At 46.5% G+C, this 13,761-nt stretch overlaps 1 long non-coding RNA gene across 1 annotated transcript; it reads left to right on the forward strand.

The window, feature by feature from the left end:
- The first annotated feature begins 7,934 nt into the window (after positions 1 to 7,934).
- On the forward strand, positions 7,935 to 13,089 carry LOC141958213 (uncharacterized). The gene is made up of 3 exons (XR_012633248.1): positions 7,935 to 8,008; positions 9,771 to 9,866; positions 12,799 to 13,089. It is a non-coding gene; the product is annotated as an uncharacterized LOC141958213 (long non-coding RNA).
- Positions 13,090 to 13,761: the final 672 nt, after the last annotated feature.

A 13,761-nucleotide genomic window follows, 5' to 3' on the forward strand; every position in this document is an offset into this window, starting at 1 on the left:
AAGTTTTGTCTAGAACATACAGTGAGGTTTTCTGCAGGCTCCAAGCCCTTTGGTTGTTAAGGATACTGTCATTCAGAGCGCTGCATGTCCTGATCAAAAAAGTCTTGGGTTTCACACAGCAGTCCTTTCTAATTTCTTAATCTAATAATTAATCTTTGTAATTTCTTAATCTAAGTTATTGTGATCTGACTGTAGCCATCTCATCTGTAAGTAGTAGATGTGCACAGAGTTACCTACGTTATTAAGAGAGTAGCTCCTCTGAGCTCCTTTTTTGGACAGGCACATGTCAGATTGATGGGAGACATACTGTACTGCTTGAAAAAAATCATTACATCTTATAAATATGAGAATGGATTATTTTTAAAAAGGTTGATGAAGGAAAGATTCTCTGTAGAGCAATTGGGATGTGATTGCATGTAAACATCAGTCCCTTTCTGAACTGGAGCTCTGGCTTGGTATCGAGAGAAACTGGAGCAGAAAGATGAGGGAGAACAACTTGGGGAGCTTTATGCTCTCAGTTCATTGTGCCTTTTCTCAGGTTGTGTTAAGCTACTTTCCTTATGACTCTGGAACTCTAATTGCAGTGGTACAGACAAGCAGCAGCTGATTTAGGCCTAAGGGTGCAAGCTGCATCAGAGCAGAGTAGCCAGGCCAAACAACTCACAAGCACTAGTGGTTGAGAGGGCAGCAGGATATGGACGTACACCGTTAAAACTCTCTGCACTGCCCGATAAGGTTTATTAATTTGAGTCATTAGTGCTGTGGGAAATGTAATAAACTCTTCAGGTGAATTCTACAGCCTAGAGTCAGCCCAACTTTCCTTTTCGTCCTTTGCAACTGAAAAGCTTTGCACAGTTGCCAGGAATCTGCAGCGTGTCTGAAGCGATCGCTAGCAGTGGGCTGAAATGCAGCGGCTGGCCGGCACCACCGCCACCGCAACACGGATTCGTTTAGGCTGTCGCCACTGCCAGGTACCACAGTGCAGCTGACAGGCTGTCTCCCTCTCTTGCAGTCATGCAGAGGTGGCCCCCTACAAAATAACATCTGTTTCAAAGGAAAACAATCCATTCCTCTTAGCAAGCAGCCACGGTGTCTCCTTTATGTTGCGTTCTCTTAAACCTCTGCATACAACAGCGGATGTGCTTTATTGCACTCAGAAAGCAGCAGAGGTTGGGCTGTCTGTCTCCTAGCCTTGATCGCCTCTTGACTAAATCGGCAACGGTTTTTTCTAGCCCTCTGTTGAAAATCATTGTTGTTATGATAGGACAAAGCTATTTACAGCACTGTTGCAGAAAGCATGTTTGAAACTGAAGTTCTTGCCGTGCGGTCTGTACCGCTGGTGTAAAAAGTTCCGTCATTCTCAGCTGTAATTGAAGCGTGTCACAGAAGGGCTTGATTTTGGCCTTAATGTCAGCAGTTGCCTGGTACACTTCCATAACTTCATATGCACAGAAGCTGTTCAGACCTCATTCTTGGACTGTAGCTTCTTTCTTTACCTCGAGTATTTTTGTGACGCGTGTCAGTTGATAGTCAGCAGACGGGAGAAGATTCTTGCATGTATAGAACTTAGGAAATGAAGATGATGCTGACTTCATTGTAAAAGCAGTAAATATTTTCCTGGTAGAGGAGGCTTTTTGCTCGCCCCAAAGTTTTATTTCATCACTTCCCTTTTGGTGATAGGCCTTGTGCAGAAAGGCCAACTCTTTTTTTCATTGGATTAACCTGCAGCGATGTGGTAGACTATTTCCAGTGAGACTCCTGACTGTTTTGCTGCAGGTTCTTTTCTTCTCATCATAGTTTCTCAACAGTTTTGCAGCTACTGGAATGGACTTACTTGCTCGAAATCGGTTAATAATTTGACAATTTGACCTATCTGAAATCCTTCCATCTCCTATTCACATCAATAAACAACAGTGTCACCATTAGGAGCAACTTAGAAGCATTTAATATTAAAATAATAAAGCAGCATTTGCTTATTTTTTCTAACTGTTCTTTCTTCTAGTCATGGCTACACCTATTCTGAAGAAATGCTGATGTGTGGGAGCGTATGCCGGGTCGTAAAGCTTCTGCGGCGCTGACAATGTAAAACAGATACGAAGGGAATCATTAAAATAACAAAGCAGAAGCTTACCTACCGGCTGCGCACGAGAAGTACTCCTTGTCGAAAGTGCTGAGAGGAACCGCTTTTTGAAATGAGCGTGCGCGAGAGGAACACACGGATTTGCTGTTATTTTTAGAGTGTACAAGAATACATAAGGACTTGTTTCTCTAATAAAGTCTGGAGCTTGACTGTTAACCATATTGGTGTGTGCCTTGACTCACAACCTCGTCCTGCAAAAAGGGTTTCCTGCTACAGTGGTGAGAATGTCTCGTGGTGCTGCTGCTTAGTTCACATCTCTGTCGTTGTCCTTTGATAAGGGACAAGAAGAAAAGCGGAACAGCAAGAACCAAAAATATCTTCAGATAGTACCTGCTGGTGTGGTTTACTTTTTTTTAAATTGTCTTTTTTTGAAGGGTTGGTGGACAGGGGAGGGGCGTCTCCAGATATCCCACTTTGTCTGGAAACGATGTTGGGCTAGCAGTGGTAGGTGTCTGTAAGAATCCGGTGCTCAGAAGTGAAAACTCCAGATTGCTGTAAATGGAGCTTCTTCATGGAGCTGTGGCAACCAGAAGAAAAAAAAAAAAAAAATAAATCTAAGATCAGGAAGTGTTTTTAAATAAATAAATGGCTAGCCCTAACACCCAGAAGGGTTAGCAGCAGCTCACTATGCTCGGCATCAGCACCAGGCTGTTGCCTCATGAGGCGTGACGACCTGGCTTGGGAAGAACGGCACGGCGACCAACCCCAGGCCGCTCGGGCCATCAGCACACAGACACCAAGGTGGTGGATGGCAAATGGCGTTTATTCGTGTGTAACACAGCATTATACAGCTTGGGTCGACAGCGTCACTTCCGTCTGCTTACGTCGTAAACTCAGCGTTATTGCCTGTCAGGAGAGGGGTCCTATCTTTCCGTACAGCGCGATATCTTCCGGCCGCCAGACCCTAACAACCCCATCCCTAACTACCGCACCAGGCTGTCAACAAATCCTGCGGGTGGGATTGCCACCACGCATGGGAACTTGGAAGAGTTTATTTTCACGAGGTTTTTAGCTCTTCCCAACTGAATAACCTCAGTGCCTCAAGATCTTTGTGTGTATTCTTAGCCCTGCTGACTAGAAATGATGAAGCAAAAGCTTTTTCTTAATGACCGTGCTTAAGGGGAAGATACTACAGTATAATCAGAAAAATCCCAGCAGGGAGATAATTGATAAATTATAAATTGATAAATGATTAGGACTATCCCAAGTGACTGGAAGTTGGCCAATGTGACGCCCATCTATAAGAAGGGTCAGAAGGATGATCTGGGAAATTACAGGCCTGTCAGCTTGACTTCGGTACCTGGGAAGCTGATGGAGCGGCTCATCCCGAGTACCATCATACAGCACACGTGGGACAACCAGATGCTCAGGCCCAGTCAGCACGGGTTTATGAAAAGCAGGTCCTGCCTGACAAACCTGATCTCCTTCTACGACAGGACGACCTGCTTAGTGGATGAGGGAAAGGCTGTGGATGTCATTTACCTTGACTTTAGCAAGGCCTTTGACACCATTTCCCACAGCATTCTCCTGGCAAAACTGGCTGCTCGAGGCTTGGACAATCACACGCTTTGCTGGGTAAAAAACTGTCTCATGTCTGGGCCCAGAGAGGTGTGGGGAACGGAGTTAAATCCAGTTGGCGGTGGTGTCCCACAGGGCTCGGTGTTGGGGCCACTCCTGTTTAACCTCTTTATTGATGATCTGGACGAGGGGATCGAGTGCCCCCTCAGTCAGTTTGCAGATGACACCAGGTTGGGTTGGAGTGTTGATCTGCTCGAGGGTAGGGAGGCTCTGCAGAGAGACCTGGACAGGCTGGAGCCATGGGCTGAGGCCAACTGGAGGAGTTTCAATGAGGCCAAATGCCGGGGGCTGCCCTTGGGCCACAACAACCCCCAGCAGCGATACAGGCTTGGGGAGAAGTGGCTGGAGAGCTGCCAGTCAGAGAGGGACCTGGGGGGGATTGATAATGAGCCAGCGGTGTGCCCAGGGGGCCAAGGAGGCCAATGGCATCCTGGCTTGTGTCAGCACCAGCGTGGCCAGCAGGGACAGGGAAGGGATCTGAGCCCTGTACTCGGCACTGGTGAGGCCGCCCCTCGATGACTGGGTTCAGTTTTGGGCCCCCCACTACAAAAGGGACATTGAATGACTCGAGCATGTCCAGAGAAGGGCAACGGAGCTGGTGCAGGGTCTGGAGCACAGGTCTGATGGGGAGCGGCTGAGGGAACTGGGGGGGTTTAGTCTGGAGAAGAGGAGGCTGAGGGGAGACCTCATCGCCCTCTACAGTTCCCGGAGAGGAGGGTGCAGAGAGCTGGGGATGAGCCTCTTGAACCAAGTAGTAAGCGACAGGACAAGAGGGAATGGCATGCAAGTTGTGCCAGGGCAGGGTCAGACCGGCTCTGAGGAAGGATTTCTGTGCAGAAGGGGCTGTTGGGCGTTGGAATGGGCTGCCCAGGGCAGGGGTGGAGTCCCCATCCCTGGAGGGGTTTAAGAGTCGGGTTGACCCAGCGCTGAGGGATCTGGTGGAGTTGGGAACGGTCAGTGCTAGGTTAACAGTTGGACTAGATGATCTTCAAGGTCCCTTCCAACCTAGCTGATTCTGTGATTGATTCTGTAATAAATGTGATGATGATTCGTGTTGATGAAATATATTGACCTTTAATACAAATGTATGTGTTGTAAATATTTTATGATGTATATATGTTAAAAGCTATTGTGGTTTTATCTTTAAATCGGTTCGAGGCTTTGTAATCTCATTGTATCTAATGGCTATGTTGGTGTCTTGACTACGTTGTTACCGCGCCTAGCGCAAAAACTACCAGAGAGAGCCTTGTATCAGGCAGACCCTTGTTTTGATGGAAAAGTACCAGAAGGACCCTCGTTTTGGTGGGAAGAGGAGTGGGAAAACACCAGAGAACCCCCCCTCAACACCACCAGGGAATCTGAGAAGATTCGAGAAAACTCCACTACGCTTGCGCAGACTAAACACACCCATCTTATGAATATGTATTAGGAAAAGACTATAAAGGGGGTGGGTTTGTTTACAGGGTGTGCGTCGGTGGCAGAGCGCAGGCTCCCCGGCGTACCCTGTGCGGTTTTGCTCATTCTTATTTCAACAAAATTATGAAACTGTATTTGGCTTTTGGCTTCTAAATTTGTAAGACAATTATTTTTTTAAAAAAGCATGTAGCAAAAAATGAGTGAAAGCAGCCGTTTGTTTCCTGTGGATGTATTATCTTGGTGGGGTTTTTGGTCAGTTTCCTGCCTGCATTTCTCCTCAGATTACTGAAAAGCTGGCAGGAGCGTATGTCAGTGAAAGCTCTTCTGGACGTTTGTGATGACGGCATGCAGCCCCCTTGGCGTGGTGCCGTACGGCGGACCACACGGCTCAGCGTTTCTTGCAAACAGCATCGTGCGTTTCCAGCCTGCACACAGCATCGCCGTCAACGCAGCAGGTTTCAAAATGGCGCCGTTGCTGGCCAGGGAGTGCCAGCCCCTGCCGACCGCGCGCGGCATCTGCACGGGCCGGGCCGAACACAGGCACGCAAACCTCACCCGAGGGCCTAAAGCTATCGGTTTTAACCTAAAGCGGCCAAGAACATCCATCCCCCCCGCTTTCAGAGATAGTAACAGCCACGGTGGCACACGCTGCCTTGTCCCCTCTCCGGCACTCTGCTTGTAAACAACGTGCAGAGCCCTCCGTGTTTACAGACACGGCTCAAAAGGTTTCGGGCGGGCTACGTGAAAACAAGGCGACTTTCTTGGCAGCAGACAGGTTTTCACAGAGTTTCAAGAAGCCGCTGCCGAGCCTTTTGCAGCCAGAAGCTTCCCCAAGCCCAAGGCTCGAGCAAGGTCATTAACGACCTGGCGCTAACGAGCGTGTGAACCTCGTGTATGAAACTGTCACACCCGCAGCGGGCCCGGCGTCGCCCAAATGCTTACAAAGCCCTGTCGCTGGCACTGGCACACCAAGCCTTCGCGCGGATTTGCCGTACCCCTCGAGACGGAACGCCGGGGCTTTCAGCAACTCCGCGTCCAGCCGCCGTCTACGGAAGCAAACGGCGGAAAAAAACCGGCGGCGGGAGCCGACCGCCCGCCGGGCGCGGGGGGGGCTCGCCCCTGCCCGCAGACGCTCCCTCCGCGCCCCGGAGGGCGCCGCGGGAGAGGACGGGTGGGGTGCACCTTCCCCTTGGCGGGGCGCAGGACAGCCCGGCTGCTCCCCCGCGCTGGTGCCGAGGTTGGAGGCGGCGGATCCCACGGTTACGGCTCCGGCCGCTCCGCGTCTCCTCCTCCCTCCTGACAGCGGAGCGGCGGCTCAGCCGCCGGCGGGCACCGCCCGCGCTCCTCCCAGTGCGGCGCCGCCTCAGGGAGGGAGATCCTTGCGTTCCGTGAGTGCGTGTCTCGGTGTTCTCGAAAAGCAGCTAAAGAAGCAGTCCTTCCTTTGGCCTTCCTGTCAGCGGTTGGGCAAGCACAGAGGAAAACTAACCCCGTGTTTGTAGGAAATTGGGCAGCATCAAAGTTCTGGGTTAAAATGCCAGTAGCAGCACTGAGGTGCAAAATAGCCCAGGGTGGGTGACCAGGGCACTGGGAGAGCTGGGAAGAGAACCCAGGTCTTCCTGGAAGCAGCACACTCCTCTGCCTTGAAGAAGCTCTGTCTTCAGGGACAAGTTATTTTCTCTTTTTGGATACAAGGTCCCTGCCCATATGAATTTGTTTGGGGGGTTTTAGTTTTGGTTTGGGGGGGGGGGTGGGGTGGGGTGTGTGTTTTGTTTTTAATATCGTGATTACAGAAATAAGAATGAAAGTACTTGAGTGAGAGTCTCCTGCCAGCTCATTTAAAATCAAACTCGTGACTAGCGTCACCGTTGCTATAAAGGATCTGCTGTTCTATAGCATCGACTCCCTTTCTGTGGCATCCAGAGCTTTTAAAGTACAATTACAGCGAAATGGAAGTTAGGAGGAAGGTTTTGACACTCTAGACAAAGCAGAAAGGAAATGCCACTTAGCAAGCCAGTGATAAAATGAAGATTTTGGTTTTGGGAAAATAAGAGACTCTTGCAGGGTCAAATCCTGTCACGCGCTTTTAAATCTCTCCGTGTCTTGTATTCCCATTCACAAGAAGGTGCCTCTTGGTCTTGCAGTGGAATAAATCCACGTAGTTTTCCTCCTCCTGCAGTCCTAGCTAGTGAGCCAGTTTACTGCAGGGTTTCTTAGTAGCCTTCAGTGCCTGAGTTTGCCCTTTGCACCTTTGGAAAGAGAGGGACGATACGTGATCTCTGGACAACTTTCCCACTAGAGCAGAGAGGTTCCTTTCCCCCAAGGTGCAGAGCACAATGCCCGTCAGCTTTTCTTCACTCCGAAGTGAGTTAATTCCTCTCGTCTTGTCAGTTCAAACAACCGCAGCCTGTAGGCCTTCAGCTTTCTCCGACAGCGCCCTTGCTCTTTTCACAGCCCTGTGTATTTTGAACACACCAATCTGACTTTCCCCTCAAGTCACTCCCTATCTTTATTGCAAGGGCTGGTAATGAACGTTTTTGCTCAGTTTTCCCTTCGCTGAGATCAGACCAATACCTGGGCACCACAGGGGAAGATCCAAATACACAACCAGCAAAGAGACTCTTTGCTAGGGAACCGTGAAGTCGGCCACATGGTAAAGAAATGTAATGTTTGATATCCAACAAGTTACTTAGAGCAGCCCGTAGTTTGTACACGGAAGGATTATAGGGCTGATGTAGAAACTGGCTTTTGTCAGTTCCCTGACCTGAGTGTTTTTAACCTCTCCCGCCACTGTTGGTCCAGGTTTGCATTCCTGATCCCGACCGACTCTGCAGAGGCCGTTGTAATCTTCTAGAACACTGTCATCTGGTGGTGGTTGTAAGTCACAGCATGTCAATACAAAAGTGAAAAGGGCAATCAAATCAGGCTAGACAGATGCTCCGATTACCCATTTTATTCATATTAAAGCTTTGAGGGTTCCAATCAGAGCACTACAAAGGTGTTGCCGGGTGGGGGGGTGGGGTGGTTGGTGGCTCAGACTTGACATGAGGAAACATTTCTTTTCCGGGAGGGTGGTCAAACCCTGGAGCAGGCTTCCTGCAGAGGTGGTTGATGTCCCAGGGCTGTCAGTGTTTGGGAGGCCTTTGGACAATGCCCTTAATGCGAAGCTTTAGCTTTGGAAACCCCCGAAGTGGTCAGGCATTGGCCTAGGTGGTTGCTATGGATCCCTTCCAGTGGAACTCTTGTGTGACATCACAGCTCTTCGGTGGCTGTGCTGCAGAGCTCAGTGCTGCTCAGGGGCAGAGTGCTGCTCAGCTGCCAGTTGACAAGAAGTCAATGCAGTAGTGGAGCACTGCTAAGGCCAGAGTGAAGAGAGAGATTCATACTCTCCCTGAACACTAGCAAAGCAGTGATGAACTGCTGGAAATATTTCATCTCCTGTACGGTGAGCACCAGAAGCTCTCTCTTCTAAATCACTGGTGCTAGGTTAGGGAGCAGGAGTAAGAGAGAGTAGGCTGTCGGTATGAATTGTTTGGTGTGAAATTTTTCAGCAGGACGTAGAGCTTCCATGGGGAATGGTTATTCGGTACTAGTTGAGGGGTTTGACTTTCAAGTGCGAATATTGGGTCCACTTGGTCAAACTATGATTGATTTTGGAATAATCTTAGGGGGTCTATGATGCTGGAGTTACATCATTAGTATCCAAATTTTACAAAACGTACCCACAGATTTAGGCTATAAAGTGAGTGTAAGCTCCAAACACCTGTCTCTCTTGGTAATCCTTTCAGTGGTCTGATTGTCAATCATGTTTCAGAACATCCAAGTCTGTCTTGTGAGACGGGCATTTTGCAAGGCAGATTTTAGGTATGCCACCTCAGTGATGGTTCTGCAACTAAGCGTTAAGGGATTTAGGGTAATTTTTTTTTTTTTTTTTGGCAACACTTTGTTCATTCTGCTTATATTGTACAGTATACGTAATGAGAGATCTTGGTAATTAGTTACTTTGTACATAAGAGATTGAATTTTGAAATATGAGGCTGGCAAACTATGTTTGAGTTGGCTCGGTCTGGCTTGTTGCAGCCTCACTCAGCATGAGGTGAAATTTGTTTGAATAGATGTTCAGTGCTGACAGGAACAAGTTCCTAGTGACATAAAATGTGTCACCTTCTTCTGCCCTTTGTTTAGATTCAATTTTGTAAGTGGGGGTGTTTCCTCTTTGGTCAGGGTTGGGTTTTTTTTTTAATTTCTTCAAGGAATCAGATGGTATTGCATATGGAAATGCTTCAATCCCTGTCAGTTTGCAGTACTTTTATCCTGAAGCAACTGTACTATGTTCCTAAAGTATTATGAGGCTTGTGTTTCAAATCTGGTGTAAAAGGACCATGGTCAGAAACAATCAAACTACCTGATTTTGTGACGTGCTCTTGTGGCTGCTTCATGATGTAGTCTGCTCTGGAGACTTTGTAGTAAAGTAGAACTTTCCACAGACAGTACGTGGAGCTGGTTGTTTTCTTTAAAAGGAACATCTCGCCTGGACTTTACTGAGATGTTAGAGTTAGTAACTGTTGAAGTAAATTATGATACGGAATAATTAGTTCTGCTGTTAATATTTTTCTGGATATATGTGATCTCTGTGTAGGTCCCTTCCGAATCCCGTTTACCAGTTCGGAACAGAAGGAAGACCTATTTGTTCCCAGATGGGAATCGTGAAGACACTTTAACACCAGAGGAAGAGGTCAGTTGAGAACAGTTTTTCTATGTTCTTTAACTTAAAAAAAAAAAAAAACTAACTTTTTTTCCTTGATTAGCTTTTTTTTTTGCTGCCTCAGTCTCACTGTTTTCTGTGCATTTATAGGTATGAATAGTCTAATTGTTCGGTTAAATAATGAAGTGTTTAAGATGAGTAAAACAGACCTTTAAGCTGTAGTGGTTGACCCCCAGAATAGGAAACCTTTTAAGTCTGTCTTCAGGTCTTGAAAATCTTACCTCTGAACTGAACTCAGCAAGGCAGTGGGACCAAAGTAACATTCAGAGAGACTAACTTTGGGTTTTATGCCTCTTTTAGTTGAAAAGTTGGGGGAATCCAGTTAACTGCCCAGGTAACTTGAGGTGGATGAGCCTGAAGGCTTGAACTGAGCCATGGTGAATGTTTCTAACCATACCAATAATCATTATCAAATGTGAAAAAAAAACCCGAAAAACAAAAAACAAGCCCCAAACCAAACTGAGTCTAAATGATCAATCGTAAAATATCATTAAAATCACTGTCAAGATGATGGGTAACCATGACTTGCACAATAGAGGAAGCTGAGGAGTTAATCTGCACTCCTCTTTTTTAATATTGAGTAGTGTGGCTTTTTCTCAGTGGCTTGATTTGAAAAAGAAAAACAAGCAAAAAAAGCCCTGATTTAGAGATTGTGAAAATATAGGCCGGTGGGGTAAAGCAGGGAACTTCTGTGATTCTGTAAGCTTTGTCAGAGGAAGCGCTGAGTTCCCAACCAGAAAATTGAGGTGTTGGGATTTGCTACAAAAAAGATGTGTTTTCTTGCAGTGGAACAATGCCCTTGAATTCTTAACACCACGTTTTCTTGAGGAGATGATCAGTGACACCTGAAATTTGTTTTAAATTCCATTATGAATGCTACACTTTACTTTCCATAAATCTACTTAATCTGGTGTTTTAAAATTAGATCTTAAATTTTATTAAAGTATTCTTGTCAATTAGATTTACAAACCCTTTGTGGTTTCTTTTAATTATTTTTATGGTATCAGAATATGTGATTTTTGAAAGCAGGGTTTGTCGTTAGTCTGTAGTTCTTGGTAAAGTATTGGTCTTCCTCTGTCAGTCCGGTAGTAGCAGAGTAGATGCTTTGGAAATGATAAAGCAGAAGATAGATAAGCTTATTATTAGCTCTCCAGTTAGGAAGCGAAAAAGAACAGGGAATGGAGACGAGAATAAAAGGTAGGAGTGCTTTAGTTTCAAACCCAGTAAGAGCAGTTTATCCACCAGGAATAAATCAGTTGCAACAAGACAGTGCTCTGGAGCAGAATACAGGTTTTGTTCAGGCCAGGCGAAGTGCAGTTTCAAAATCCAAACAGACTTCTTGTACGGCTGGTTTTTGCTCTCTTTGCTCTGTCTGAACCTGGGTGACTGCTCAATTCACTGCCTTCCTTAACTGTCTCGATGTCTTTCTCTTCTCTTCTCTGTTATTTTTGTACGTCTTAAGTTTGCTCCCTGTCAAGCATTTCTAAGGCCCTTTTACACTGAATCATTCCTCTTCTACATTTACGTTTCTGTCTGTTTCTCTGCGTATCCACAGAGCAGAAGCTGTGGGTGTAATCGTGTAGCAGGTACATGGATGGTTATGATAAGTGTACAGCTGAAATACCCACCTGGACAAGCCTCCCCACAGGTATGGGGAGGACAAGGGGGAATTGTTTCCTTCTTCACCGCTGTGTTGTCTTTGTATTATGTTGGTGTAAGTGCCCAATCTGTACCTTCATTCGGGAGGAGGGATGCCCAGTAGGCAGCCTGTCAGGATACCAGGGTGTTGTGTTTGTGTGCAATCCCATTAGCTGGTGTTCAGGGTTGGCACTGCTGCGTGGAGCTTTTTTGCAGGGACAGGTTAGCGGTATGTGATGGCGTGCTGCAGGCTGCTTGTGTTGAGGTGCGTCTCACTGCGCGTGGAGGCCGCCAGCACAGGGCATATGGCGTGGCCTGAAAGCGAATTCCTAGCTGAAGGAAAAGAGCTGACAGGCTTCAGAGAATTTGTCACTAGTGGTAAAGGTGGGCGTCATTCTTTAATGTGTCTCAGAAATAGTTTAGCTTGCTGGAGTGGAATTAGCAGCGACTCCTAGTCCGTGCGTCCCAACACGTGGTCGTGAGGGCAACATTGTGCAGTAATGCTTTCAGATCCCTTGTGTAGCACTGGCAGCGTATGGTGCCGTAGCACAGAACCTTTTGTTTTAGAACAGCGTGAGTACTTCAGCCGCATAAAGCAATAATTGCATTTTATGTAAAAATCATAAAGCCATTTAAAATAAGAAAAGGACTGCTTAAGACGGCATGCTAGAACGAACTTGTACACAGGCTTTTACAATAAATTTCTTCTCTTAATCATAGGAAAATATTTTTGTGTCTTTGAGATAAGTACAGTCTTCTGTTTACTACATCAAGAAGTGTGTCACAATATTCTAAAAAAACTTGGGACAACAGTAAATGCAACTATTTTAATTACACGTTCTTCACTTTTTAAAGGGGTTACACAGAAATACATTATTTTAGAAGTTTAAATCAGAGGTGTAGCTTATTGGATTTAGTTGCTATCTGAAACTGCCCACATGTGGTAGTTGCATGCTTGATTTTTCAGCACGAGACGATTCTTCTAAGGGCGTGGTAGCTGTTTGGTGTCACGCATGTGTTAGGCAACAGTCGTTCCTTTGCCCAGGTCAGGTGTCTGTTTCCCGGTCTTCAGTATGTTTGTCTGCCTAAAAGCAGTGCAAAAGTCATTATTTGCTTTGAATTTTTGCAGCTGAGTGCCACTCAGTCTTTGGCCCAGAGGCTGCAGCTCCGAGTTCCCTCCACGGAGTCTTTGTTTCGAAGCCCGGTAAAAGAGTCCCTGTTCCGCTCTTCTTCTAAGGAGTCCCTGTTCTGTTCTTCTTCCAAGGAGTCCCTGTTAGGCGCTGCTTCGAAAGACTCACTGAGTCAGCTGGACTTGGACACAGCTGGTCCCAACCTTGATCCGCGTTCTGACACCGACAGCGAAACAGAAGAGCCTGTGGGAAACGCGGACAGCCTCAGCAAAGAGCAGATGCTGCAGCGACGGTGCAGTTGCTGGGGAAAATGCTCAGAGGTAGGCAGTGTTGTGAGTGACTTAGGTGGGTGGAGAGGGGAAAAAGATGAGGCCAACACATACTGCAGTAGTGGCTCATCTTTTTGTTTCCCTGTCTGGAGCAAATCGATGGACTTAGAGCTAACCTGGAAGTTGTGATTGCAAGTCTAGTTATATTTGGTTCAGATAGGTCAAATGCTTTTCTGTTAATAAAACAGGGAAATCCCTTTCTTCTCTTGTTTGTAAATAATTCCGTGTTGTCAGCAATAGAGGCTAATTAGTGGTTCCTTACACCAAGTAGGCCTATGAAGGTTTCTGCTGAAAGCCTGTAGCAAGGGGTGGAGTTCAGCACAGAGGTGAGCAGGGCTCGTACTCGCATGACAGCAAACTGACTTTTCTTCTGGAACTTGTTGTTGAAGTGCACAGTGCCTCTTTTGTGCAGACGTGATAGGCAGACGTTTTGTTTCAGATAGGGAGGTTCTATTCCCCATAATTTCCAGGTATTCCCTGAAAGCCATTAATTCAAGGACTATTTCTCTTGCTATTCTAATGAAAACCAATGCTGTAAGTAGTTTTGCTACTAATTTTTGAAATTGTTGGGAAAAGTAAAGGTTTCAACGTGGTGGTGTTGGATTTTGGGTTTTGGGAGTCTGTGTGTGTATTGTATTTAAATCTGGACATTTGCACTGGCTTTTACAGTTGTTCAAGTGTTTACTGCCCTCAAGTACAAAAATACCTGTGCAGCCCTTTGGCTGTCAGTGTCAAAATCCTTGGAATCTAAAATATGTGTACAGCAAT

The sequence above is a fragment of the Athene noctua genome, chromosome 2, assembly GCF_965140245.1.
Source record: "Athene noctua chromosome 2, bAthNoc1.hap1.1, whole genome shotgun sequence".
Taxonomy (NCBI): domain Eukaryota; kingdom Metazoa; phylum Chordata; class Aves; order Strigiformes; family Strigidae; genus Athene; species Athene noctua.